Raw genomic sequence first — 27,475 nt, forward strand, 5'->3', positions numbered from 1 at the left:
ACTATATTATAATATTCTAAGGCCAAAATTATGACATTGCATCATTAAAATCTTGCAAATACTTGATTTAAATCAAATACCATTTATGTCAAACTCTACAGTGTAAATGAATGCACATTAATAAATGTGTCAGAGCAGTTTTGTACATTTCAATCCATTAGTGATTTGATTAACATTTTGATAACTTTTGTGACATGAGGGAGGACACTAAAAGTTAGACTACATCACAGTATAAACTAAAAAGCAAAAAATATATACATAACTGATATTCACAATTTCCAGTGTTGCTGCAATGGCCAATTCAAAATCAGACCACCATATTCCTCAATCAACTTGACCAAATTGCGCAGGCTGAATGTGAAACAGTACTGATTCCTAAAGAGTGCCTGTGTAGACATGCACAAGTTGCTCAAGTGTTGTGAGTGCAGGTCAGAATGCATATGACCATGCAGGGCAAGAATAGCCGAAGAAGTCTCTCTTGCTATGAGTCGGATCCCAAATTCCAATAAGGAGTGGGAATGGTTGTGGCTATTTGTCTGTAGCTATACTTTGCGTTATATACTGGGATATGAACGATACTGGCCTGGGAAATGTCTAGGGGACATTATGGATACTGCACACTGAGCAGAAAGCACTTTAACATACAAGGGTATCGTTGTTTCTGACCTGAAAATGTTTAATTTACCCAACGGGATATTATGAATACTGACCTAGGAAGAGTTCATTACATACTATGACATTTAGGGGGCCCACCTGTGCATAATCCTCTACAGACTGGGTAATATGAATACTGACCCTGAAATGGTACTTTAGAAATTTTGGACACTGTAACAGCATTTCTGCTATACATAATGGGGCGTTATGGTAGCTTGCTTGGGTATGATCCTTTACGTTGTTAGGCGTTATGGAAGCCCATTTTGGAAATGGTGCAGTAAATAATGAAGTGAATCCGTTCTGGCTATTGTGCTCTATATACTGGCTAAACATTGACCTGGCTTTGGCCCTTTATATCCTAGAGATTTGGTAACTGGTCTGTCTATGATGCACTCCCAGGGATATTGTGGAAATTGGAGCGACAGTGGTGCTTTACTTGCAAGGACATCTAAGAAAGGGGCATGCATGTGCTTTACATGCTGGTACAATGTGGCATTAGCCTGGCTATAGTGCTGTTTCCAAGGTTCTTCTTCGGAAATGTGAGTACAATCTAGTGCTTTAAATCTAAGGTATTTTAATCAATTGTGCTGTACATATATTGCTAAAAGAAGATCGGGCTTAATCATTATGCTCATGCACTCACTGCAGTTTGGGTCTGGTGAGAATGCATTTTCAAAACCTGTTTCACATTTCCCAGATTTCTACGTGTTTGGACTAGGCCTTTAATGATAAATGTAAATACTGGGTAATTCAGTGTTGTCTATTAAATGAGTTGCATACTTAGGTTTTACCTCTGCTATAAATAAAATGCACGTTTCCAGATAATTTAAGTTGGTATGCTAAGGTATTTATATTACTGAATGGCCTGATATTATACTGGGCACTACACTCTATTAATGTACGTGGATATTCTGTCCTAATGAAGTGGGTGATTATTATGAAAACATTTCAACCGTCACGTCCCACAATGAAGTCGTGATGCTCATATAAATACTTCCTCCCAAACACATTATTACAAAAATGCGAACACTCAGCTGGGATATTATTGAATTTATTTTGTCGCAAGGGAAACTGTGCAGATTATACACCTTTAAACTCCGTGCAATTTACTTATAGCTTTCTACTCCACGTGGTGTAGAACCTTGATATTTCGAAAGAACAGACAAAAATATGTTGAGCTCATCTCATGAAACCTCAATTACTGCCCCATAGATATTTTGATTGTTGGCAGTCTGGGTGACAAACAGTGCTGAATGCCAACACAGCTGAGCTCGCAGGAAGGCTGAAGAGTAATGGTTTGCTGTATTCTGACAATAAATACTTAAGCTCATTTCCTTCGACTCCTGTACTCACTCTAGGGAGGTGCCATGTCGACCAGAGTCAGAATGAAGCGAACGTATGCCTCATCCCAGCGCCTCCAGTTGGGAACCTCAAACAGGCTCAATTGGCAGATAGCAACCTGCCCGGAAAGTAAATCAAGAGAAGAAAATTATATGGCGCCAAGCCACAAAAGGAAATTGACAAAGCTCCAAAATTCACCGGCAGCTCAATTACTAAATCAGGATTTTTCAGTTAGGCGTCACTGCTAGTAACTGAACACTATGTTTAAGTAATTCTGTAGAAATCTACCTCATTTACAAATGTAATGTGAAAATGGCTTTCTGTTGTACAAAAATAAAGTAACACGTATATTAAACATTCAACTTATTTTTTACAGGCAAGCCGGTTTTAAAAGGCAAAAACGATTTATGTATGCAGGATAACTTAAGTAAATTCGTCTTTGGGTTGCTGAGGTAGAAATGTTTGAAACCCACATTTATGTTCCTTTAACTTTTCATAAATTTAATGAAAGTGTTCTAAAATACAAGAGACACACATTTGTTAGGGCAAACAATAGTGCTTTCTGGCAGACAATTATGGCTTAGTTCAAAGGTACATCAATGATTTTGGAAAGATCTTGACTTTATCTGATACTTTATCAAGTTCAGCCTCTGTCACACTAATCTACCGCACTCCACTGTCAAATAGTGCGCCCTTGGTCTAACTCATACAAAGGAGTACATGGAATGAAATAATTTTCAGAAGAAAAAATATGATTGGTAGCTGGTACCAGTCGATGAAGTTCGGTGAATCATTATATCATTCGGTTTATACTTGTCACAGTATTCTCTAACCATACAGAATGATTTAATAACACTACAACACTACCACATTTAGTATAGCGCCGGCTAGCGCCATTCCAGGACACCAGCCGGGCGCCATATTTAAGGAATGGTGCAAGCCGGCGCTAAGACTCTAACCTGACTAGCGTCATTTTTTTGACGCACAACCCCCATGGACATGACTCCTTTCTTAGTAAAGACATGAGTCATGCCCTCCAGCCCAATGGCCATGCCCAGGTGACTTGTGTCCCCTGGGCATGGCCATTGGGCACAGTGCCATGTAGGGGGCCCAAGTTAGGTCACCCTATGGCACTTAAAAAAAATATATATATATTTACCTGGACTTACCTCTGATCAGGGAAAAAGGTCCATAGGTCCCCTAATGCCTGCCCATAGCCAGGTGTTAAATAATGGCGCTAAGCAAGCTTAGCGCCATTATTTAAGGCCCTCCTCCTCCCGAACACGATTTTTGCACAGGAGGATAAATGAGGCGCTAGGGCCTTTGAGCCATTTTTTGCCCGGGAACGCCTACCTTGCATCTCATTGACGGAAGGTAGTTTTTGGCAGGCAAAAAATGACGTTAACTCCAATGTTTTGGCACTGGACATGTCTAGTGCCAAAATATAAATATGGTGTTAAGTTTGCGCCAGATTTGCGTAAAAAAATGAAGCAAATCCGGTGCAAACAGATTATAAATATGCCCCAAAATATACAAGCTAGAGTTGAGCAAAATAATTAGTCAAAATTAAACACCTAATAATAAAACTGTTAGTGCAAAACAGTGAAATCTGCTGAAGTGTGTTAGTGACATTAATAGCATAAAGACATAACTGTATGTTGTGGGTTTGTTTAGAAATAGGCCGTATGTGTTGCCATGTCGCATTTGGAAGTACTCCTGCCACAGCTCTTAGATCTAATTTACTTGAAATGTTGACTGCATAATACAAAAGAAGAATACAAGCAAATTAATATAATATTATATAATACCTTTGCCACCTGAGTCCTGGAAAAAGTTTTTGGACCTCCCTTCTCTCACCCTGTCATTTTTTCCTAATATCACCCATGATGCATGTCTCTTCCCCTAATGCATTAGCAGAGTCTATGACCTCCTACCAGAATGCAGCATTCTTTGCTCCACTGATGATGAACGGAGGGAAGCAGACCATATCATTGTTTGAATTTTTTACCACAAATTGCACTATAATGACTAGGTCCTCCTCACTAACATTCCTCTCTCTCTTGGGTGTTGTCAGCATCCTCCAAGCTGAATGTGGCTTAATGTATTTCCTGGAGACTATAGGATCATGTAGCCCAAGGGAAAATGGCAGACACTAGGAAGTAGGGTGTATTTGTGTGGTTTGAATGTAAAGGGTCTCAGTGTCTGAGATTTGGGTAATGTGTATAATATTTGTATATTCCTTACAGGGAGTGCTGAAATTAACACTATTAATTATTTAGCATTTGTCTTGAATACGTAAGATGTATTAACGTTGAAATTGTGAGTAACATAAAATGTGCTTTTCTTAATGGCCACCATCTAGTGTGAAACCTGCACTTGCATTTTGGAAATAATGTACTAATGTTGTATTAGTATCTGTCTCTTTAAGATGTAACATTAATAGCTGAAATAATATGAGTATTTCTTGTTTTCTGCTGGGCCTCAAGCAGACAAGGCTTTAGCGAGAAGTTGTCTATCAACCAATGTACTAGTGAAAGAAACATTGAAATGTTCTGATGTCTGTTGTATAACAAACCTCTTTTGTTTAAGTAACAATCTTGTTCTGTGCATGTATTAGTGAAATGTATTTCTCTTGAGGAAATGGTGCAACACAAGAATGTAACTACTGTCCAACAACTGCGTATTTGGAATGTGCCGAACAAAAGGGCCTTCGGAAGGAAGATTGGGACAATACATTTAGTATAGTTTGGAGTTATGGAAATGGAGAAGAACAAATCAACGTTTTGTCAATTCTTATTATATCTCTTCTTATGCATTGCAGATATCTAATCTTTTTGTAATTGTATGTTCTTTCTTCGCCTGATGTTTCTGACCAATATCAAACGTGTGTGTACTTTAATTTAATGAACTGTTCGCTGAGAGATTTTTTGTCTTTAATGAGCCATTCTTTGACATGCTTCTCAAGAAGTAATTTCTTTGTTCATGCTTTACCAGTTAGTCTACTGACGTCCTGGTACTTTATTATTTTCAGAGTTTACTATGCATGTTGAAAACTGAACTAATGCTCTGATGGTTTAGATCTATAATCCAAATTCTAAACTGTCCACCTTACCCTACTCCTATCCTGATGCAGATACTGTTGTCCCCCTGATGAAGCTGAAACTAAACTGCTGATCCTTAGGGATAGGTAATTATAAATGATCTGTGCATTGTTATTAGTCTTTTGTTTTTCAGGTGCCAACTGCAACTGTTTTAATAATGCTGATGTGTTCATACGACCATATTTAGATATTTTCCAAAATAGTGCTACTAAAACATTTGCATGAAGCCCAACATGCTAATGCTAATCTGAAGTTAGTGAGGTGTTTCTTTATACCTATGAACTGATGTTTAATTTGTTTGCTGGACACATGTATATTATTTCTCTTTCTTAAGTACTGCTGCTATTAATTAGTGTTTTTGCTGTTGAGACTGTCATTCTTCTTGCTTTGTTCATGTTAAGATTCTTTAGGCCGTTTGTACAGCCTTTGATGTTTCTTTATCTGTGCCATTTAGTGTTGAAACAAATTTTCGTGACCTTAGTGTTGTTAATATGGGGAAATAAACATTCTAATTGACACCAAAAGAGGTGGTTATTTGTGGCTAAATGGGTCATGGTGCATTCTTTACTGACTCCCTATTGTTTTTAATTGTTTATTATTGACGCACGTTATAACACCTTACAATAATAACTTAACCAAGTCAAAAGGTTCATTGACCTTCATCAAGGCCGACTGCTTACTATTAATAACACTAAATAGATAAGCCAAGGCCGCCCTAACACTTTTGGTAGAAGAGGATGGTTAGGTCTCTTTAAATTATATTGTAGGGTTTATTTGATTTGAGATTTGTTGAATTTAAATTGATGCAGAATATGAAGAAGATGTGTCCCTAAACACCCAAAGTGACTTTCCCCTTGGTCCTTGGAGTTTGCTTATGTTGAGAGGGAGTTTTCTCAGCATTCTATTGTTGAGATGAATGAAGAAGATTATGCGCTTGCACAGCTTTAGCTAATCTCAGGTACATTGAGTTGTGTGTGAGGATTTAGGGAGCTTGCACACTCCAAATGATGTTGTAGAAGGGGTTTGCGTACTCTGAAGTGTGAGAGTAGGAAAGTCGATGAACTTCACATGTGTGTGGTGCTAAAAATTGTCCACATGGTTGTTGGTATATGGGCCCTGCGAGGTCTAAGACTCCGGAGTATATTAAAAGTTTATTGAGACACTTGGTTTTTTGTTGTAATTTGTTTGTTTAGTAGGCCAATTGGGCATGGTTGGCAAGTGGAGTTTGTGAGTTGAATTGAGTGTAAGGCCTTTTCGAATGAGATCTGGCGACTTATGTGTGCACTGGGACAGACCATAGATCAGTTGATAGTAAAATTTGCAGGTTGAATTTTGCTTCTGGATCTGGGGAATTGAGAAAGATAGAGTAGCTGCTAGAGCGAAAGCCGTCAGTAAAAATCTGTAAGGTTTCTGAAGCAATTGTGGTTTCCCTACCTGTAGTAAACAGACAAATTGTTTTTTTGTTTTTTGATTGAAGTGCTCACAAATAATTTTGCATTAGTTTTGAGTGTTTTTGAGTTTAGGAGGCAAGCCGCAAGACTTTGTCAGCCGCTGTGTTTTGTGCTGCACTGGGATAGGTTGGTTAGTGAGAAGGGTTGCACATGGATTGGTGGACAACCGTGAAGCGCAATTTGTTCAAAAGTAGAGGATTGTGGGATTAAAGGTCACTTCCTGATCATTGATTTTTGACATAAAATTGTGAAAATGAAGTTCTTCAAAGCTTTAAAAAGTGGTTTTAGGGGAGATGAATATATTTCAGCTAGAGTAGGAGAGATTTGTCCCCCAGAAGGTATACCAGCATATATTGTAATTGAAGAGAAAGGTACAGGAGCATGCATTTGGTTAAAGCATTGGTGGAAAATCACAAGAAAAGAAGGGAGCTTAGTGTTTCCTGAAAACAGAACATGTAATTTGCAAATTTGAGACAAGTAATGTATAGTTTAAAACCTCTGCCAAGACCAGCTCAGCACGAAGCATTAGCGATCTGGGAGTTAGTGGCCAGACAACAACAAATGTTGAGGTTTGAGAGAAAAATTAGAAGAACAGGTAAGACTCTAGGTGAAGCTCAGTGGGATAATTGTGATGCCGTGCAGACCGGCAGCCCACCCGCAGGCTGCGGTCAGATCGGTGGTCCGCATCTCAGACAGCTGTTTCTGCATCAGGCTGCTTTTCAGTTTACGACCTGTTTTTCAGGCTGCAGCGCGACCTTTCCTTTAGGCTCAGTTTCTCTCTGCATGCACCTTTTGCCCCCTTAATTTTTCTTACCTATTTGTTGCTGTTTTTCTTCTTCTCTTCTTTTTCCCTTTTTTCTTTTTGTTTCTTCTTTGGCCATATTTTCTCTTTCTCTGAATTCTGTATTCTTTCCCTGCATGCTTTGCTTCCTATCTTGTACTATGGTTATTTTTTCATTTTCCTTAATGTGGTTCTTCCCAATTCAAGATGGTGTCTTCATTACTTCCTGCATGTCACTTCCTGTCTTGACTGTATATAAGTTTGTCTTCTGTTCCTTGAGTTGCAAACACTTCTGTTCTGATTGTGCTGCTCGCTCCCGTATCCTGTGATTTGGATTCTACCTTTTTTCCTGACTTCAGTTTTTGTTCCAGTCCTTTTTTGTGTCTCAATGTTTTTTCTTTTCTTATCTTTCAGGAGTTCTTTGATTAGACGTTTTTCCTTGCTGGGATTTTTCCTCTGTGACTCCTTCTGGAGGTTACAGCCTGCTTGGTGTTTCATTATCAGCAGCACAATGGCTACTGGAAAGGGTCGCCCCTACCTTGGTCAATGTAGAACAATCAAGAAACCAGGTGGTGCGTAGAGACAGGCGGATTACTGCGGTAAGAAGCGTTCAAGTCATGACAGTTTGCAACGCCCAACATTTCTATGTTGCTCTGGAACCATGGAAGGACCACCTGAAGATGAAGTGGAAACAGCACAGTCTATGCTTCATATCGAACAGCAACAGACACAGGAACTACAACAACTGCGTACCAAAAATACCGCTCTGAAACAAGCTGTGGTATCTAGATCCATTGATGTGCCTATTATCTCCGACTCTACGCCACATTATTCTGGAGATCCTAACAAATTAAAGAAGTTTCTGGACTCTTAAAAACTATATTTTACATTTCGACCCTCTCAGTTTTCAGTTTACCCAGGATAAGCCCATGGTTGGTTATTTGATAAGCTCCCTGTCTGGTCCGGCTTTAGCATGGGCAACCCCTTTGGTAGCTGCCAATGGCTCTTTATTGTCCAACTATTCAGATTTTCTTTAAGCCTTCAAACAGATGTTCGAATGACCTGTACAGGAAGCCAATGCTGAAGAGGCGTTATGTGAGATACAACAAGGGACTCAAGATGTTCTGACTTACATCACCTGTTTCAAACAACTAGCAGCTGAAACCACATGGGTTGAACGCACATTTGTAACACTCTTCCATCGAGGGTTAGAAGACGAAATAAAGGATGAACTAATGCATTCCATCCCGGTTGTATCGTTGAAAGAACTGATGAACCTGGCACTTAATATTGAATGCCGCTTATGAGAACATAGACTAGAGAAAGGAAGGTCCAGGTTTCAGTTCCAATCAGTAGCAATGCGCTCTTCTGCATGTCACCCTGAAGAAAACCAATCAGAAAACCAGCATCCTCAGAAGAATAAGCCATGCAAATAGATATTGCCCGCGGAACGTTATCTGAGGTGGAAGGAGAAAACAGATGACGTAAAGGCTTGTGACTTTATTGTGGCAGTGCAGGTCATCTAATTTGAATGTGTCCAATCAGTCCCACCAGATAGTCAGGAAATGCCAACTCCCGTTCCCTGTGAGAAGGAAGGGGACAGGAGGCATTAAGATACCTGCTATATGCTCCTCCAGAGAAGATACCACAGATCTTTTTGTATTTTCAGTAACTCTACAATGCCCAAATCAGGAAGAACAAGTGTTGGCGTTATTGGATTGTGGAGCCAGTGGGATGTTCCTAGATGAAAGATGGACTAAGGAAAGAGGAATACCTTGTGCTCCTAAAGAAGTTCCTGAACATGTTCAAACAGTAGATGGCTCTCCTTTAGCCTCCGGACCTGTGGTGAATACTACTCCTACCCTTTGGCTGACATTCAGAAGACATAAGGAACATGTCGCCTTTGACTTGATATCCTCCCCTAACCATACAATGATCCTGACAATTCCTTGGTTAACACGACATAATCTATATATAAATTGGGAGATACGGACTATATCACTTTCATCACATTTTTATCAATTACATTGTTATTTAACAGATTCTCATTGGCATCTGAGAGAGTAAATTTTGTCTCCTAATCAAACAAGCAGTACGTACCATTAACCTGGTCCCAGGAGTACCCAGATGCTATCAAGAACACTCTGACGTGTTTCAGAAACCTCAAAGATCCATTTTTCCTCCTCATCAAGATTCTGACTGTTCTATTCATTTGATTCCTGGGGTAGTAGTTCCATTCGGAATAAAGTATTCCTTATCAGAGAGGGAAAGAAGAGTACTTAAGGAATACATAGATGAACACATGCAAAGTGGATTAATTGTTCCCTCTTCATCACCTGCCAGGGCTCCTCTTTTCTTTGTGCCAAAGAAGACTAAAGATCTCTGCCCCTGTATAGATTTTCAAGAGTTAAACAAGAATACGATCCCGGATAGGTATTCCCTACCTCTTATTAAGGATATCTTGGAAGCAGTCCAAGGGGCCACTATATTCACCAAGTTGGATCTGCGGGTGCCTATCATCTTTTACAAATTAAGGAGGGTGATGAATGGAAGACCGCTTTTCGCACTCTCCTAGGTCATTTTGAATACCGCGTAATGCCTTTTGGTCTGACTAATGCACCTTCCATATTCCAAAGATTTATGGATTCAGTATTTTCTGATCTTTGTAATCTATCTAGATGACTTTCTGGCGTATTCTTATAGTCCTGAACGCCATACCCAGCATGTTCTTTAGGTATTGGAAAGACTAAGACAAAACAATCTTTATTGTAAGCCTGAAAAGGGTGAATTTAATAAGACTGAGGTCCAATATCTTGGTTTCCGTATCAACGAAGCTGGCGTCGCCATGGACCCAGAATAGGTACACGCCATACCTGATTGACCTTCTCCTACTTCAGTTAAGGAGACACAGCGTTTTCTAGGGTTATCAAATTTCTACAGACAATTTATAAAGGACTTTGCCCAACAACAGAGTCAGATAACCCAGGCCATTAAAAAATAAAGATTAAAGAAAGGGTTAATTTGGACAGAAGAAACCCCACTGGGTTTTACCCTCTGGGACTCCTTCTGGAGGTTACAGCCTGCATGGTGTTTCATTATCAGCAGCACCGCGGCTACTGGAAAGGGTCGCCCCTACCTTGGTCAATCTAGAATATGCAAGAAACCAGGTGGTGCTCAGAGACTGGCGGATTACTGCAGTAAGGAGCGTTCAAGTAATGACAATAATGACCAGAGACAGTGAAGATTAGATGTTTCCTGCAATTTCAGAAGACAATGAGAGGGAAGCAAAGTAGGCATCTAAGAAATTGAAAAATAGTCCCTGTTCCTCTCAGGAAAAGGATGAAGAGCAGAAATCAAAAGAGGCTAGGAAGTCTCTAATTCCTGATGAGGAATCGGACAATGAGTTTATTTTACAGTTGTTGAGAAATTGTCCGCCACCTTATGTATCTCAAGAGAGTCCAAGTACTAGTGTGAACCCCTCTGCACAGACACCAGTTAAAATGCAACAGAGTCCAGTAAAGTGTAACCCTAACATAACTGAGACTTCAGTACAGGTTAATCCTGATGTGCCCCAGGGCTCAGTACAGACTAGTCCTCCAGTGCAAGTACCAATGCAGAGCAGTTTCAATCTGTCGACTGACTCTGTACAGTTGACACAACATAGGCCCTTATTATGACATTGGCGGTAAATCCCACTTACCACCACGCTGACGCCCGCCAACGTACCACCACCATGGCGGATATCCGTTCACCATATTATGACACACACACACCAATCCGTCAGTATTCAGCCACATACACAAATCCGCCACACCAAAGGTCAGTGATAAACTGGTGGTATCAAAACCCACACCGTTATGCCAACAGAACTACGCCCACCACATTATGACCCACAAATCACCACGGCAGACATTCAACGGTGGTAAACCATTGGCAGTACATACCGCCGCGCTCACAATGGACACTCACAGACAAAACAATATCACATTGGACAGTTCAAACAGCACACACCTGACACCCATACACACACTACACCCACACCACTATAAAACACACACCCATATTACCCACATCCCTTTACAAACAATAATTACTGCCAGGAGATTGACACCAAGACCACTGACACAACTCGAGCCGTACCCTATTGACACCTATCACCACTCACGCACTACACATCACACACCCCAACACATTACCCAACACACCCTCACCAACACACCTCACACAACACCCATGGCACCACAAAGAAACCCACATTTCACAGAGGAGGAGCGAAGGGTCATGGTGGAGGAAATTGTCAGTGTAGAGCCACAGCTATTTGGAGCACAGGTGCAGCAGATATCTATAGCTAGGAAGATGGAGTTATGGCGGAGAATCATGGATAGGGTCAACGCCGTGGGACAGCACCCAAGAACTAGCGATGACATCAGGAAGAGGTGGAACGACCTATGTGGGAAGGTAGGTTCCATTGCAGCAAGACAACAGCTCACAATCCAGAGGACTGGCGGTGGACCCCCACCTCCTCCCCCCAACTCACAGCATGGGAGGAGCAAGTTTTGCAAAACTGCATCCTGAGGGCCTGGCCAGAGTAGGAGGAGGACTGGACTCTGGTAAGTCAACTCTCTACTATTATCACCCCCTACCTGCATGCATCACATACCCTCACCTTCACTCCCACCACTCCACTACTCCCCACACACCCCACCATCACATCACACCCATCCCAAAGCCAAGCCCTGCATGCTGTACTAATGCATGGACACCCCTCACAGCCCTGCATGGACACTCATCACAAAAGCATGCACACCATAGAGAAATCACAATCCCACCATACACTAACATACACAAGTGAAAGGTGCCAGGGCAAATCCAACCATAGAGGGAAAGCCACGGATGTACAATATGTCAGACACAGAAACTATAACACATCATTTTCATCCCCACAGGTACCCCAGCCAATGTCAGCGGAGAGAAGGTGCCAGCTATATCCAGTCCCCAAGTGAAGAGGCCCACAGTGATGACAATCTCTGGTCTTCAGGATCTGGATGGCCTACCTGGCTCATCAGGGACCACTGGACAGCCGGTTACCCAGGCCTAGTCACACACCACCACAGAGCCTCCTCCATCAAGAAACAGCACCGCAGCACCCACCCAGCATACCCATACCTCTGTCCCCAGGATACGTCAATCAGCAGTGTGTCCACCTCTACAGGGACCCCAGGGCACACCTCACCCCCAAGACAATCAGGGACCTGGGGTCAGTGGCAGTGGCAGTGGACACACAGTTCAGGGGGCAGAGGCACAGGACAACAGGGAAGCTGGGAGGACTGCTGTGTGACAGGGAGAGGACAGGCCCAGGGAACCGACTCTCCACGAGGAACTCACCAACATCCTGGGAGCATACCAACATTCCCAGGAGATGATGGGCCAGATACTGGCCAAGTTGCAGAAGACCCAGTGGCTGCAGGAGGGACAGTACCTGGGGATAAGGGAGGACCTGAGGGACATCCACACCACTCTGGCTACCATTGCAGGGGTGCTGGCAGACATGGCCAACACCATGAGGGAGGCAGTGGCACACCACCGGGCCCCTGACGCTAGCCACACCGCTAAACAGCCCTCCACCTCTGCTGTCACTAGTGGACAGGAGGCCCTGCCACAGGACTCACAGGCCACCAGCAGCCCTCCTCCTGCAGAAGGTGAACCACCCCGCAAACGTTCCCTGTGATCTAGACAGAAGCCAGAGACACTTGCTAAGACCCCTGCAAGGAAATGAGACTCTCCTGATTGTCACCCTTGTGTTCCACTCTGTCACCCTGTCCACCTTGAACTGCCATTGCTCCATTTCCTATGTCCCCATGGACAATGTACCTGTGCTACAAACAGACTGGAACAATACCCTGGACATTCCTCCATCATCACCCAATCCCATTGCACCTACCCCTTCATATATTAGCACTTCAATAAACACCCTTTGAACAAAAAACCTTTTGGGATATGTCATGTATATCAAATATGTATTCATTGTAACAGGTACAAACATTGCAAATCAAATGTACAGAGAATGAGCATAGATTAATGACCTGTAGCTGGCTGTAGTGAGAACACCAGGAGTGTATATCAGGTCACCAACATCTGCAAAATGATTCGCCAGAGGGAACAGTAAGTGGACATAGAAGTTGAAAATGTCAGCATGCCATTGCCACACAGTTTTAAATAAATGTAATTGAAATGTGAAGTAACACTGTCCTACCTGTGTGTCATTGGAAGTATTGTCAGATCACACTTGTTCTGTTGTCCTCATCCTCATTCTCTGCCTCCTTATCCTCACTGTCCACAGGGTCTTCTGCTGCCACACGGGCATCTCCAGCCTCCTCCTCCTGCAGAAATAGGACATGGTGTTTGAGGGCTAAGTTATGCAACATGCAGCATGCCACCACTATCTGGCAGATCTTCTTTGGTGAGTAGCACAGGGTTCCACCTGTTAGATGGAGGCACCGGAACCTGGCCTTCAGGAGGCCAAAGGTCCTTTAAATGATCCTTCTGTTTAGCCCATGTGCCTCATTATAATGTTCTTCTGCCCTTGGCCTGACATTCCTCACACGGGTCAGCAGCCATGATAAGTTTGGCTAACATGAGTCACCTGCAAATACTGAGGGACAACATTTAGCCACACATTATCCAATATGGCCCACACCATACCCATACACCAACATTTACTGGGTGGGAACCATGGCTCACATATTAGTCACACCCTGTGCCTCTGTAGTTGGCCCATCACATTTGGAATGCTGCTATTCCTCAGGACAAAGGTATCATGCACCAACCCAGGATAATTAGCATTGACGTGGGAGAAGTACTGGTCCGCCAAGCACACCATCTGAATACTCGTAGAGTAGATGATTCCTGAATGCTTGTTCATTCTGGTGGGGGGGACAAATGCAATATGTGTTCCATCAATTGCTCCAATTATGTTGGGGATATGTCCCATTGCATAAAACTCTGCCTTGGCTGTGGCCAAATCCTCAACCTGGGGGAAAACAATGTAGCTGCACATGTGTTTTTTCAGGGCAGACAACACTCTTGTCAGCACTATTGAGAACATTGGCTGTTACGTTCCTGCTGCTAAGCACACTGTCACTTGGAAAGAACCAATTGTCATGAAATGGAGTACAGATAGTACTAGCACGAGAGGGGGGATACCAGTGGGGTGACGGATAGCAGATATGAGGTCAGGCACCAATTGGGCACACAGCTCTTTGATTGTGGCCCTGTCAAGTCTATAGGTGAGGATAACGTGCCTGCCTCCAGTGTTACCAAGTCCACCAGGGGTATGTACATGGGGGTATGTCTCCATCTCCTATTCATCCGCAGCGGTAGGAATCTAAGGGACACAAGAGTGATGAACCAGTCACAAACTGAACAATGGAACTAGAACAGAACTTTGCATCCTGTAAACATGAAATGGGTCATTGTTATTTGTCCAGTACGTGTTAATATCTCCTGTGACGCAGCATTATTTCATGGCCTGCCCCCCCCACCCTCAAATGGAATCCACCTGTCCTGTGTGGAGGGACAGGTGGAAATTAGGTAATTCTGCTGACGTTGTGTGCCGTTGGGGGAGGCAGTCGGGAATCGCCGTGCAACTCCTCATTGGCTAACATTAGGCCCCATGGGTTACAGTGGCCAATGGTGATCTATGTTGGTGGTGACGGTATGCATCGCCGTGGACGTGACCGCCATTTTCTATCATATTCCTCACTTGTTACCTGACCTTCCATAGGAGAGGACCTACACTGCATGTGCTGCTGTGACCTGTGTCTGGACCCTACCATGGCCCATGTGACCAGGGAAAGGGCCCCAGCCTTCACTTCGGAGGAGTTTGAGAGACTAGTGGATGGGGTCCTGCCCCAGTACGGACTGCTGTATGGGCCTCCAGACCAAAAGGTGAGTACACTGTGAGCACGATGCATGTGACATGAATGCATGGAGTTGCATGTGTGAAGGCTCTTGTAAGGGTGGTCGGTGGATGTCCTCTTGGTGGTATTCATGTTGTGTGCTGGGCCATGTGTGTGTAAATGGTGATGAGAAGGGGTATGGTGGGCCATATGTGTAACAGGCTGGACTGTTTGTCTAATGGTATTTTTCTGTGTGTATTGCCTCTGCAGGTCAACGCCCATCAAAAGAAGGGTATGTAGCGTGCCATCGCCAAGGAGGTGCGGACACTGGGGGACTATGGCAGGCAGAGCACCCACTGTTGCAAATGGTGATAGGACCTGGAACGCTGGGCATGGAAGACGGCGGAGGCCCAGCTAGGGATGGCCTCCCAATGAGGAAGGGGTGCTTGTCGAACACTGACCCCCCTGATAGCCCGCATACTGGCGGTGGCCGATGGGCGCTTGAGGCCATCACAGCAGCCACAAGGGGGTGAGTACAGTGCCCATCATTACAACTTACGTATGGTATGGTAGTATCCTGGTGGGGGATGTGTGTCAGTGGGTGCCCCTAGGCCAGGCCTGACACTGCAGCGTAAGCGGTGGCTAGTGTTCAGAAGGGAAAATTTTGCTACCTAGCTCGTAGGCATCCACTACTGGTCAAGGTTGCCTGGGTCCCAGGTGTGCTGAATTTGGCGGTGTGTGCCCCTCCCCAGGCCTTCGTGGCTAACTATTTCTCTGGTAGTGCAATGCATATTGCGTAGGCCTGTTCCCTATGTGTGAGTGTGCTGTGTACGCCAACGGTGAAGTTGGTGCAGACATTGACCCAGTGTATTCTTTGTCTCTTCCCCTCCTTTCTTGTTTTGTCATCCTGTTCTTAAGTGCATTAGCATCATTTGGCAGAGGAGCAGAGGCAGCATCGACAGAGGGAGCTGCATCCCACAGGACCTAGGAGGCAGAGTCCACCGACGGTGAGGGCACCAGTGGGACGGAGGGTGAGGGGAGCACCACAGCAGAGACTGGAGGGGACAGTTATGACACAGATACCTCCTCCGATGGAAGCTCCCTGGTGGTGGTCTAAACTTCTGTGAGCACCCCAGCTACAGGTACAGCCGCCACCTCTGTACCAGAACCACCCTCCCAGAAGCCCCTCATCGAGTTGCCCATGCCCGCTCACCCAGGAGGGTGGGCATCTCCTTCGCCCCAGGCACCTCAAACACTTCCCCAGTTAGCCCTTAGACTTGAGTCCTATTAGAGCTCCTTTGAATGTTAAAACAGGGTCACACATTGACACCAACATGAGGTTACTGACACCCCAACCCCCGAACTTAACTGTACAACAGCTGTCTGGTACTCAGCCTAAGAACATCTCATTACAGGGTTTGACAGCTCAGCAATTAACCCAGTGGGTATAAAAGCTGAATTCTTCACAAGATTTACCTAGTGGAGGGATTTATATAAACTGTACTAGGCTTTCATTGGAAGCGAGTGAGCATTTGAGGGAACCATGGGTGTAAATAGGCTAGAGTCTTACACTGAAGCAGCTTTGCGATACTTGTGTACGGGAATCACAAAGGAAGCAGATGAAGTACACAAAAGGTTAGCAGAGATAGGGGATGAACACATGATAGACCTTCCAAAAATGAAACATTTGAAAATAAGTTATAGGATAGATTTTGGGACAAAAGACTTTAAACACATGGAATCTGCAAGGATGAAAACACACCTTAAAGAATTACTTCAGAGCATCCAGATATGGAAAGCATTGTATATGGGAAGGCAGATGGGTGAAGAAAAGAGACAAGTTGAAAAAAGACCCTGATACTTCGCCTGCAGAAGCATAGCAGAATAGGGAAGCAGTAAAAGTATTACCAATGAGAGAGATTCCAGTAGGGATTTCTCTACATGTCCCTTGGAGCAGAAGTGACATTTTGTCATTTACAAATGATTACCCCAGGTTGAGAGAAAAAGCAGTAGAATGGTATCAGCAGACAGATAGGTTTGTGAAACTTGCAAAATGTCTGTGGGAGGATTTGAACACTCTTTTAGAGATAGTTGTTCCTGCAGATCTATGGATTGAATGCAAGAGGAGTGTTGACTGGCCAACAAGTGAGCCGCTGAGAGATCCAGCAACCGGTGCACCATCTCCTAAAGTAATGAAATATTACTATAAACTCATTGAGTTCCAGAAAATGAGAATTTCACCTAAAAACATTGATTGGCAGCATATAGATGGGACAGCTCAGGAAGCTAAAGAATCAATTCATGTATACTATGAGAGAGTGTTGAAAGCAGTTAAACATTACAGTGGCACCAAAACAAGTGAACCAAAAGACATGATTTACTTTGTGTTCAGATTTGTTGAAGGACTCAGACCAGAGATTAGCCAGATGATTAAAATGAGATTGAATTGAAACAGAAAAAAATGAAAGAGAAAGAGATGGTGATGCAGATTAAAGCTGCACAGACAGGCATTCAGGGAAGTTTTCAGCCTCAGCAACAGCAGGGAAACATGCAGTTTCAGAATGTAGGCAGAGGTAGAAGTTGTGGTGGTATGGGAAGTGTTAATCGTGGTCTGGATTTGAATACAGTAATGATGCAAGGAAAGCCACAAGGAAAGAGAATGTTCCCTTGTAACGCTTGCAAGGGAATTGGGCATTGGAAACTGCAGTGTCTGATGGTAAATCAGGAAGGTTTTGTTCAGCAAGTGAATGATGTCAATTCATTCAAAATGTGAGAGGACTGAGAACAAGAGGTTAAACTCAAAAGTTTCAGAATAATGTAAATCCGATGCATGGTTTGCAACCTTTACAGCCTATGCAAACTGTACAGACATTACAAGTACAAATGCCTCAGTTAGAGCAGATGCAGCCACACGTGCAGATGGTGCCTGGACAACAAATTCAAATGCCTAGACAACAGTTTCAGGTACCTCAAGCCCCTATGAATCAGCAACAGGTGATGCTTTCTCTGACGGGCACAGGTTAAAGAGTGAATCAGAATAATAATAGTGCACAACGCAATGCTAGACTTACAAATGGATCCCCTTCGAACACAGAAAGACTGTCACACATGCCCTCATCACCAGCAGACTGGACTGCGGCAATGCACTCTACGCCGGAATCAACAAGAACCTCACCCACAAACTACAGAACATCCAGAACGCCGCTGCCAGACTGTTCCTCGACCTGCCTCGACACTGCCACATCTCACAGCACCTTCGCACACTACACTGGCTTCCCATAGAGAAAAGAATCACCTTCAAGATCCTCGCCCACACACAGAAAGCCCTCCACAACACCGGGCCAGCCTACCTGAACAAACGACTCAACTTCCACACTCCCCACAGGGCCCTACGCTCAGCCTAGGTCTCTCTCACCAAAGTACCCCACATCAGGAAAACCAGAACAGGGGGACACTCCTTTTCCTATCTTCCAGCCACCACCTGGAGCACCCTTCCACTCCACATCAGACAAATCACCCCCCTCCTCAACTTCACGAAGGAACCGAAGGCTTAGCTTTTTAAGACCCGCCTCACAGATGGACTCTACACATCCCCCCAGCACCTTGAGACCCTTGCAGATGAGTAGCTGAACTTTACCAATACTGATTGATTAATTGATTGACTGATACAACAATTTCCACTACACAGTGAGGATGAAATACACTATGCTTGTGTGTCTGAGTGTTCAGATGAAGGAGAATGTGTGATGGCTGCTTCTTTAGAAGTGGATCAGAAAGGTCCTTATGTTAAAGGAAAAGTGAATGGTCACAAAGTCTCATTTTTGGTTGATACTGGAGCTACACGCTCAACAGTGAGATCTTTAGAGGTTCCAGACCTGCCTTTATCAGGGAAGACAGTCCCGATTGTAGGGGTTGCAAATCAATATCTGACAAACTCAATTACAGAACCAGTTTTGGTTAAAATTGGCCATTTTAATGGTTTGCACAAATTTGGGGTTTGAGATTCAAGTTTTGTGTCCTTACTGAAAAGGAATTATTCTGCAAAACAAGATGCTCAATTATGTGTTCAGACGAGGGCATTGAAATTCAAACAAACAGTGATGATGAAGAAGACCCGATACTTACTGTTAACAATGAGTCAGTGTCTGAAGAATTTCCTTTTATCAGTTTCAATGAGCCAGTGAATGAGGAAGCTCCTTTCATTAGTTTCTTTCCAGTTTTTGCAGTGAAAGATCTTCCTGATGATTTACAGAAAAGTGTCATGACTAAGGTTTGGGATCTTTCAGGAAAGGATGTTGGATTGATAGAAGGAGCTGAACCAGTTAGAGTCGCAGTTAAGCCCAATGTAGTTTTTCCTCAGACTCCACAATACCCGATGGCAAAGATAAAATCGAGGGTGTGAAACCATTAATAGAAGAGTTTGCGGAGTAAAGTATTTTAAAAAAAGTATAGAGCTGTTCATGTAATTCACCAATAATGGGATTGTGAAAACCTTGTGGGAAAAATCAACTTGTACAAGATTTGAGAAAAATAAATGACATAGTTGTCAAGTTGCCTCATAGTGCCAAATCCAGCTGTGAATATGTTTCAGATCCCATGAGATGATGAATGGTTCACTGTGGTGGACCTATGTCAAGCATTCTTTTGCGTGCCTCTTCATGAGGACTGCAGATATCTCTTTTATTTTAAGTTCTTAAACAGGGTTTACTGTTGGTGTAGAATTCCACAAGGGTTCTCAGAGTCACCATCTATTTTAAATCCGATCTTGGAACAGAATTTGGAATCATTAGTGATGCCTTATCAGTCAATATTGGTGCAATACATTGATGATCAGCTGATTGCGTCTAGGACTAAACAAGGTTGTAAATATGATACGATTGATTTGTTGAATTTCTCGGGAGACAATGGTCATAAAGGCCCTCATTACAACCCTGGCGGTCGGTGAAAAAGCGGGCGTAATACCGCCAACAAGCTGCTGGTAAAGAAAATGGAATTTGACCACGGCGGAAACCACCAACACAGATAGCCACTTTAACACACCGGTAGCAACAAGCACCACGTGGTAACCCCAACAGCCAGGCACCACCCCACCCCTACCCCCAACACCATACACACAAACAGATGCAGTAACATTACATATTCACCCCGTAGCTCTCAGGAATAATGCAAGAACAAAAGGAAGTGATTAAAGTGAGGGTCATAAGATAAAAATCCAGAAAAACATCCTCAAAATTCAAAACAGTATTTACAGATATACAAATTGAGGGTCACTGCCCAGTCTATAATGTCCGTGGGCAACAGGGCCACATCACATGGGGCAAGTACCCATCTTACTTCTGCATCAACATGGAGGGAACAGCGCTGGGGCATCAGGTTGAAAATACACAGGCAACTCAGGGGGATGGGGAATGGGGGGCACCTCAGCCGGAAAATAGTACAACGCCATTTGTGCTGGAGGGGGCAACATGCCCACTGCTTGGTCCTGGGGAGTGCAAGGCCACAGTCTCTCTAGTGGGTGGTTTGCCCACTGCTTGGTCCTGGGGAGTGCAAAGCCACAGTCTCTCTAGTGGGTGGTTTGCCCACTGTTTGGACCTGGGGAGTGCAAAGCCAAAGTCTCTCTAGTGGGTGGGTCTCTCCAAAGTCTCTCAAGTGGGTTGGTTGCCCACTGGTTCTGGAGGGGGCCTTGTGCCCAGTGTGCTTCATCCTGGCACGGATGGGGTGAGTGGATGGCTTCTTCCACTGGTTCTGGAGGGGGCCTTGTGCCCAATGTGTTTCATCCTGGCAAGGATGGGGTGAGTGGATGGCTTCTTCCTCTGGTTCTGGAGGGGGCATTGTGCCCAGTGTGCTTCATCATGGCAAGGATGGGGTGAGTGGATGGCTTCATCCACTGGTTCTGGAGGGAGCCTTGTGCCCTGTGATGTAGATCTTCGTGAGTGCAAGGCCACAGTCTCTCACCTGGGTGTCATACCCACAAGATTTGCAGTGGGCAGGATGCATTACACTTCATGGAGGCAGGACTACAGACCATCCACTGGTGGCAGTGCCGGTGCTGGTGTCGGTGCTGCCAGTGGTAGGGGGAGGCTCCAGCCCTTCCCCTGAAGCCTCGGACAACTGCCCGCTGGGGCTCCTGCTGCTGCCAGTGGTGCTGGTGGCGGTGGCGGTGCTGATGGTGGTGCAGGTCGCGGTGCTGGTGGCGGTGTTGATGGCGGTGCAGGTGGCGGTGCTGGCAGTGGTGCTGGTGTTGGTGCTGCAGTGGTGGGGGAGACTTCAGCCCTTACTCTAAAGCCTCAGATGGCTGCCCACTGGGGCTGCTGCTGCTGCCAGTGGTGCTGGTGGTGGTGCAGGTGGCAGTGCAAGTGATGGTGCTGATGGCGGTGCAGATGGTGGTGATGGCAGTGGTGCTGGTGTCGGTGCTGCCAGTGGTGGGGGGAGGCTCCAGCCCTTCCCCTGAAGCCGCCGATGGCTGAAGTGCCATAGTTGGTTTTGGGCGCGCAGATTCTTTCACAGCACCAGGCCTCCTGTCCCTCCTGCCTGTAGGGGCAGGCCCTTTGCCCCTTGCCCTTGCCATCTGCTGATGCCACCTTGCCCTTCCCCTTGTAAGCTGGTGGTGCCTCCTTGCCCTTGGCAGCTGGTGGTACATCCTTGCACTTCCCCATGGCAGCTGGTGCAGGCACACTGACAGTGCTGGTGGCTGTCTCCTTGGAGCCTCCAACACCTGCAGTAGCTGCCGAAACTACAGTGGCCCTGGAGTGGGTGGCTGAGGTGCCGGCCTGGGATCTGCCCACCCTGGCCCGACATGAAGGACGGGGGAGGGGTAGGGAAGAGGTCAACGGAGGAGAGGAAAAGCTTCTTAGGGACACTGGGGCAGGAAGAGGGTGAAGGTTTGGAAGTGAAGGAAGAGGGAGTGGTTGTAGGAGGTGTCTGTCTGCTGTGTTTGGGTGCAGGTGCATGGGCTGGAAGCTGTTGTGAGGTGGATGGCTATTGGGTGTCTGAGTGCTTGCGTTTGTGTACTTTGGGGGGAGGGGGTACAGACACAGTGGGAGAGTACACAGGGGATGTGTGCAGGGATGTGGGGGTGGTGACTGCCAGTGAGGGGTGTGTAGTGATAGGCGTGATGGTGATGGAGGTAGTGGACGAGTATGTAGTGCATGCAGGTGTGAGTGGAGAAGCTACTGGGAGGGAGGTGGACGAGGAGGTGGAGGGGGACACAGTGGAGGCAGTGGATGTTGGTGTGTCTGCTTCTGGATTCTGTTTGTGTGAGTGCCTGTGTAATGATGTGCGGTGCTTGTGTTTGCCTGAGCCACTCCTGTGTGTTGTCTTGGGTGCATGCTGGTCTGATTGTGTGCTTGGGATAGGTTGGGGTTCAGGGGAATGGGACTTGGTAGAGGAAGTTGGAGGGGGGAGGCTAGAGACAGGGACAATGGCTGCCATCAGGGAGGAGGCCAGAGCCTGGAAAGATCTAGGTTGGGCTGCCATGCAAGAGTGAATGCCCTCCAGGAATGCATTTGTATGTTGCAAATGCCCTGCCAGCCCCTGGATGGCATTCACTATGGTTGACTTCCCAACAGAGATGGATCGCAGGAGGTCAATAGCCTCCTCACTCAGGGCAGCAGGGCTAACTGGGGCAGGCCCTGCGGTGCCTGGGGCGAAGGAGATGCCCACCCTCCTGGGTGAGCGGGCACGGGAAACTTGCTGAGGGGTTGCTGGGAGGATGGTGCAGGTACGGGGGTGGCAGCTGTACCTGCACTTGGGCTGGCCACAGAGCTCTCCGCCACCACCAGGGAACTTCCATTGGAGGAGGTATCACTGTCAGAACTGTCCCCTCCTGACTCCGCTGTGGTGCTCCCCTCGCCCTCCGTCCCACTGGTGCCCTCACGGTCGGTGGATTTGGCTTCATGGGCCATGTGGGATGCAGCTCCCTCTGTTGCCGGTGCCTCTGCTCTTCCGCCAGATGATGCTAATGCACAGAAGTACAGGGTGACAAAACAAAAAGGGTGGAAGAGACAGAGGATACTGTTGGGCAATGCCAGCAACAACACCACTGTTGGCATACACAATGCACAGGGGACAAGCCTATGCACTAGGCGATGCATTACCACTCACAATGCTAGTCACCAGGCCATGGATTGTAATACCTAACGCCAATAGCAGCATACCTGAGACCCACAGATCCCTGCCCAGTAGTAGAGGCCCACTAGCATGTTTGGGGGTGGAGTGCATCAGCCCCTGCCCGACATGGAACCTACCCTGCAAAGTCCGACCTGGCCTAGGGGCACCCACAGACCCACATCCCTGACACAGAGACCACCCCACCATGTGCAATTTACTGATTTTTAAACTGTACTCACCTTGTGGCTGCTGTGATACCCTCAAGTGCCCATCCAGCTCCGGACAGGCCACCGCCAGTATGTGAAACATCAGGGGGGTCAGGGTTCGACTGGACTCCTTCCTCGTTGGGAGGCCATCCCCAGCTGGACCTTCACCATCTTCCTTGCCCAGCATCTCAGGTCCTCCCACCATTTCCGACAGTGGGTGCTCTGCCTGCCATAGATCCCCAGGGTCTGCATTTCCTTGGTGATGGCACGCCATATACCATTTTTCTGATGAACAGTGAAAGCTGATTTCTATGCAATGGGACATATCCCCAACATTATTGGGGCAATTGATGGTACACATACTGCCTTTACCCCCCTTCCGGAGAAATGAACAGGTGTTCAGAAATCGAAAGAGCTTTCACTCTATGAATGTGCAGATAGTGTGCCTGGTGGACCAGTACATCTCCCATGTGAATGCAAAGTATCCTGGGTCTGTGCATGATACCTATATCCTGATGAATAGCAGCATCCCATAAGTGATGGCTCAACTCCAGAGGCACCGGGTGTGGCTAATAGGTGAGCCCATTGTCCCCACCCAGTGTATGTTGGCATATGCGTGTGGGGTTGGCCCTCAGGGTAAGTGTCTGGCTAACAGGTATCCCTCGATGTTTACAGGTGGCACTGGTTACCCAAACCTCTCATGGCTTCTGACCCCAGTGAGGAATCCCAGAACAAGGGCAGAGGAACGTTGCAATGAGGCACATGGGCAAACAAGACAAATTGTAGAACGAACCTTTGGTCTCCTGAAGGCCAACTAACAGGTGGATCCCTGTGCTACTCACCCAAGAAGGTGTGCCAGATCATCGTGACATGTTGCATGTTGCACAACCTTGCCTTGAGACGCCAGGTACCTTTTCTGCAGGAGGATGAGGCTGGAGATGGGCGTGTGGCAGCGGTGGAGCCTGTGGACAGTGACGAAGAGGAGGCAGAGGATGAGGATGTGGACAACAGAACATCTATCATTCGACAGTACTTCCAGTGACACACAAGTAAGACACTGTAACTTCATCTTCCATTGCAGTTTTGTGTTGTACATTGTCACTGGCAGGCTGCTGTTCCCACTACTATGGCCACTTACTGTACCCTTTGACATGTCTATTCACAGATATGTGTGCCCTACTCTGGCTCCTGGTGTATTGACTGCACCACAATACAGGTCATACCTATGTATACATTGCTTTACAGTCTACTTGCAATGTCTACAGATTGTAAAAGGAATAGATACTTAAATCATTTGACATACTACATACTTGTATTTTTGAAAGTGGTGTTTATTTACTTTCTGAAAATATAATGGGGATGTGCAATGGGCTGGGGTGATGGTGGAGGAATGTCCAGGATAGAGTCCATTCTATGTGGATCACAGGTGCATTGTCCAAGCGGGCATAGAAAGTGGACCAATGGCAGTTCAAGGTGGACAGGGTGAAAGAGTGGGACACAAGGGTGACATTCAGGAGAGCCTTATTTCCTTGCCAATGTGCTCTGGCTTCTGCCTGGATCGCAGGGACCATTTACAGGGTGGTTCTCCTTCTGCAGGGGAAGGGGTGCTGGTGGCCTGTTGTTCCTGTGGCGGGGCCTCTTGTCCACTAGCGTCAGTGGAGGTGGAGGGCTGTTCATAGGTGTGGCTAGTGTCAGGGGCCCGTTGGTGTGCCACTGCTTCCATGTCTGCCAGCAACCCTGCAATGGTGACCAGAGTGGTGTGGATGTCCCTCAGGCCCTCCCTGATCCCCAGGTACGGTCCCTCCTGTAGCCGCTGGATATCCTGCAGCTTGGCCAGTACCTGGCCCATCGTCTCCTGGGAATGGTGGTATGCTCCCAGGATGTTGGTGAATGCCTCCTGGAGAGTCCCTGGGCCTATCCTCCCCCTGTCGCACAGCAGTCCTCCTAGTTTCCATGTTGTCCTGTGCCTCTGTTCCCTGAACCGTGTGCGCACTGCCACTGACCCCAGGTCCCTGATCGTCCTGTGTTTGTGGGGTTGCCTGGGGTCCCTGTAGTGGTGGACACACTGCTAGTTGACGTGTCCTGGGGACAGAGTAATGGGCCAGAGTAGAGTGTCATGTGTGTGTAGTTTCAATCGTCCAATGTGGTGTTGTCTTATATGTGTATTTTGAGCATGGTTGTATGTACTGCCAGTGGTTTCCACAGTGGTTGAATGTCCGCCGCGGTGATTTGTGGGTCATAATGCTGTGGGCGTAGTTCTGTTGGCTTAACGGTGTGGGTTTTGCTACTGCCATTTTATCACTGACCTTTGGGCTGGTGGACTTGCGTTTGTGTCCGTAGAGTGACGGATTGCTATTTGTGGGTCATAATATGGGTAGCGGTATACTGCCGTGGTCGCGGTATGTTGGCGGCAGTCGGCATGGCGGTAAGTGGTACTTACCGCCAATGTCATAATAAGGGCCTAAGGGGCATATTTATACTCCGTTTGCGCCAAATTTGCGTCGTTTTTTTCGACGCAAATTTGACCCAAAACTAACTCCATATTTATACTTTGGCGTTAGACGCGTCTAGCGCCAAAGTTCATGGAGTTAGCGTCATTTTTTGGCGTGAACACCTTCCTTGCGTTAATGAGATGCAAGGTAGGCGTTCCCGTCTTAAAAAATGACTCCCAGGCATGTGTGTGGTATTTATACTCCCGGGCAAAAATGACGCCCGGGAGTGGGCAGGGCAAAAAACCCCGCATTTGCGCCTCTTTTTAACGCCTGGGTCAGGGCAGGCGTTAAGGGACCTGTGGGCTCAGAATGAGCCCAGTGGTGCCCTCCCCTGCCCCCAGGGACACCCCCTGCCACCCTTGCCCACCCCAGGAGGACACCCAAGGATGGAGGGACCCATCCCAGGGAAGAAAAGGTAAGTCGTGGTAAGTATTTTTTTTTCTATTTTTTTGTGGCATAGGGGGGCCTGATTTGTGCCCCCCTACATGCCACTATGCCCAATGACCATGCCCAGGGGACAGATACCCCTGGGCATGGCCATTGGGCAAGGGGGCATGACTCCTGTCTTTGCTAAGACAGGAGTCATGTTAATGGCGTCTGGGCGCCAAAAAAAAATGGCGCAAATCGGGTTAAGACGATTTTTTTGCCTCAGCCTGACTTGCCCCATTTTTGGACGCCCAAACGCCATTTTTCCCTACGACGGCGCTGCCTGGTGGACGTGGTTTTTTTTCACGCACACCAGGCAGCGCCGGTCGGCTAACGGCATTCAATAAATACGGTGCCCGCATGGCGCTTCAGAATGGCATTAGCCGGCGCAAATTTTTTTGGCGCAAAACTGCGTTAGCGCAGTTTTGCGTCAAAAAGTATAAATATGGCCCTTAGTGTCTTTGGTGTTGGCCAAGGAGTCCCTGAAGACTACGGTGGTCATTATGAACATGTCGGGAAATGCCGCCGTGGCGATGGTGAACAGAAGACAGCCATTGGTGGTAAACAGCACACCGCCATATAATGTTGCCAAAACCATAAGCCTCCAAAAAGTCCACTACCTCCAGGCACCGCCAGGGCCCTTGATGGCAGAAAGGCTGCACACCGCTCCCCGCCTCCGGCAAGCAGACAAATCCCCCACCCTCCAAATAATGATGCACAAATCACTTGGGCGGATAGTGGATGTCGAATGACCATTGGCGTTACAGACCGCCACGGCCAGCAAGTGGACCCAACAGCAAGAAATGCAGACATCGGCAAGTTTCAAACCCACACACCTGACACACATCCACAACACTATAACACACCCCACAAACCTTTTTATCGCCAATAGGACAACTGAGATTGACAACACAACACACATACACTGAAAGCAACATCAGACAAGTCACACACCCAACCACACAGCAGTACCCTCACCAATAATCCTACAGTACACCACCCACAACATATCCCAT

The sequence above is a fragment of the Pleurodeles waltl genome, chromosome 2_1, assembly GCF_031143425.1.
Source record: "Pleurodeles waltl isolate 20211129_DDA chromosome 2_1, aPleWal1.hap1.20221129, whole genome shotgun sequence".
In the NCBI taxonomy this organism is placed as follows: Eukaryota; Metazoa; Chordata; class Amphibia; order Caudata; family Salamandridae; genus Pleurodeles; species Pleurodeles waltl.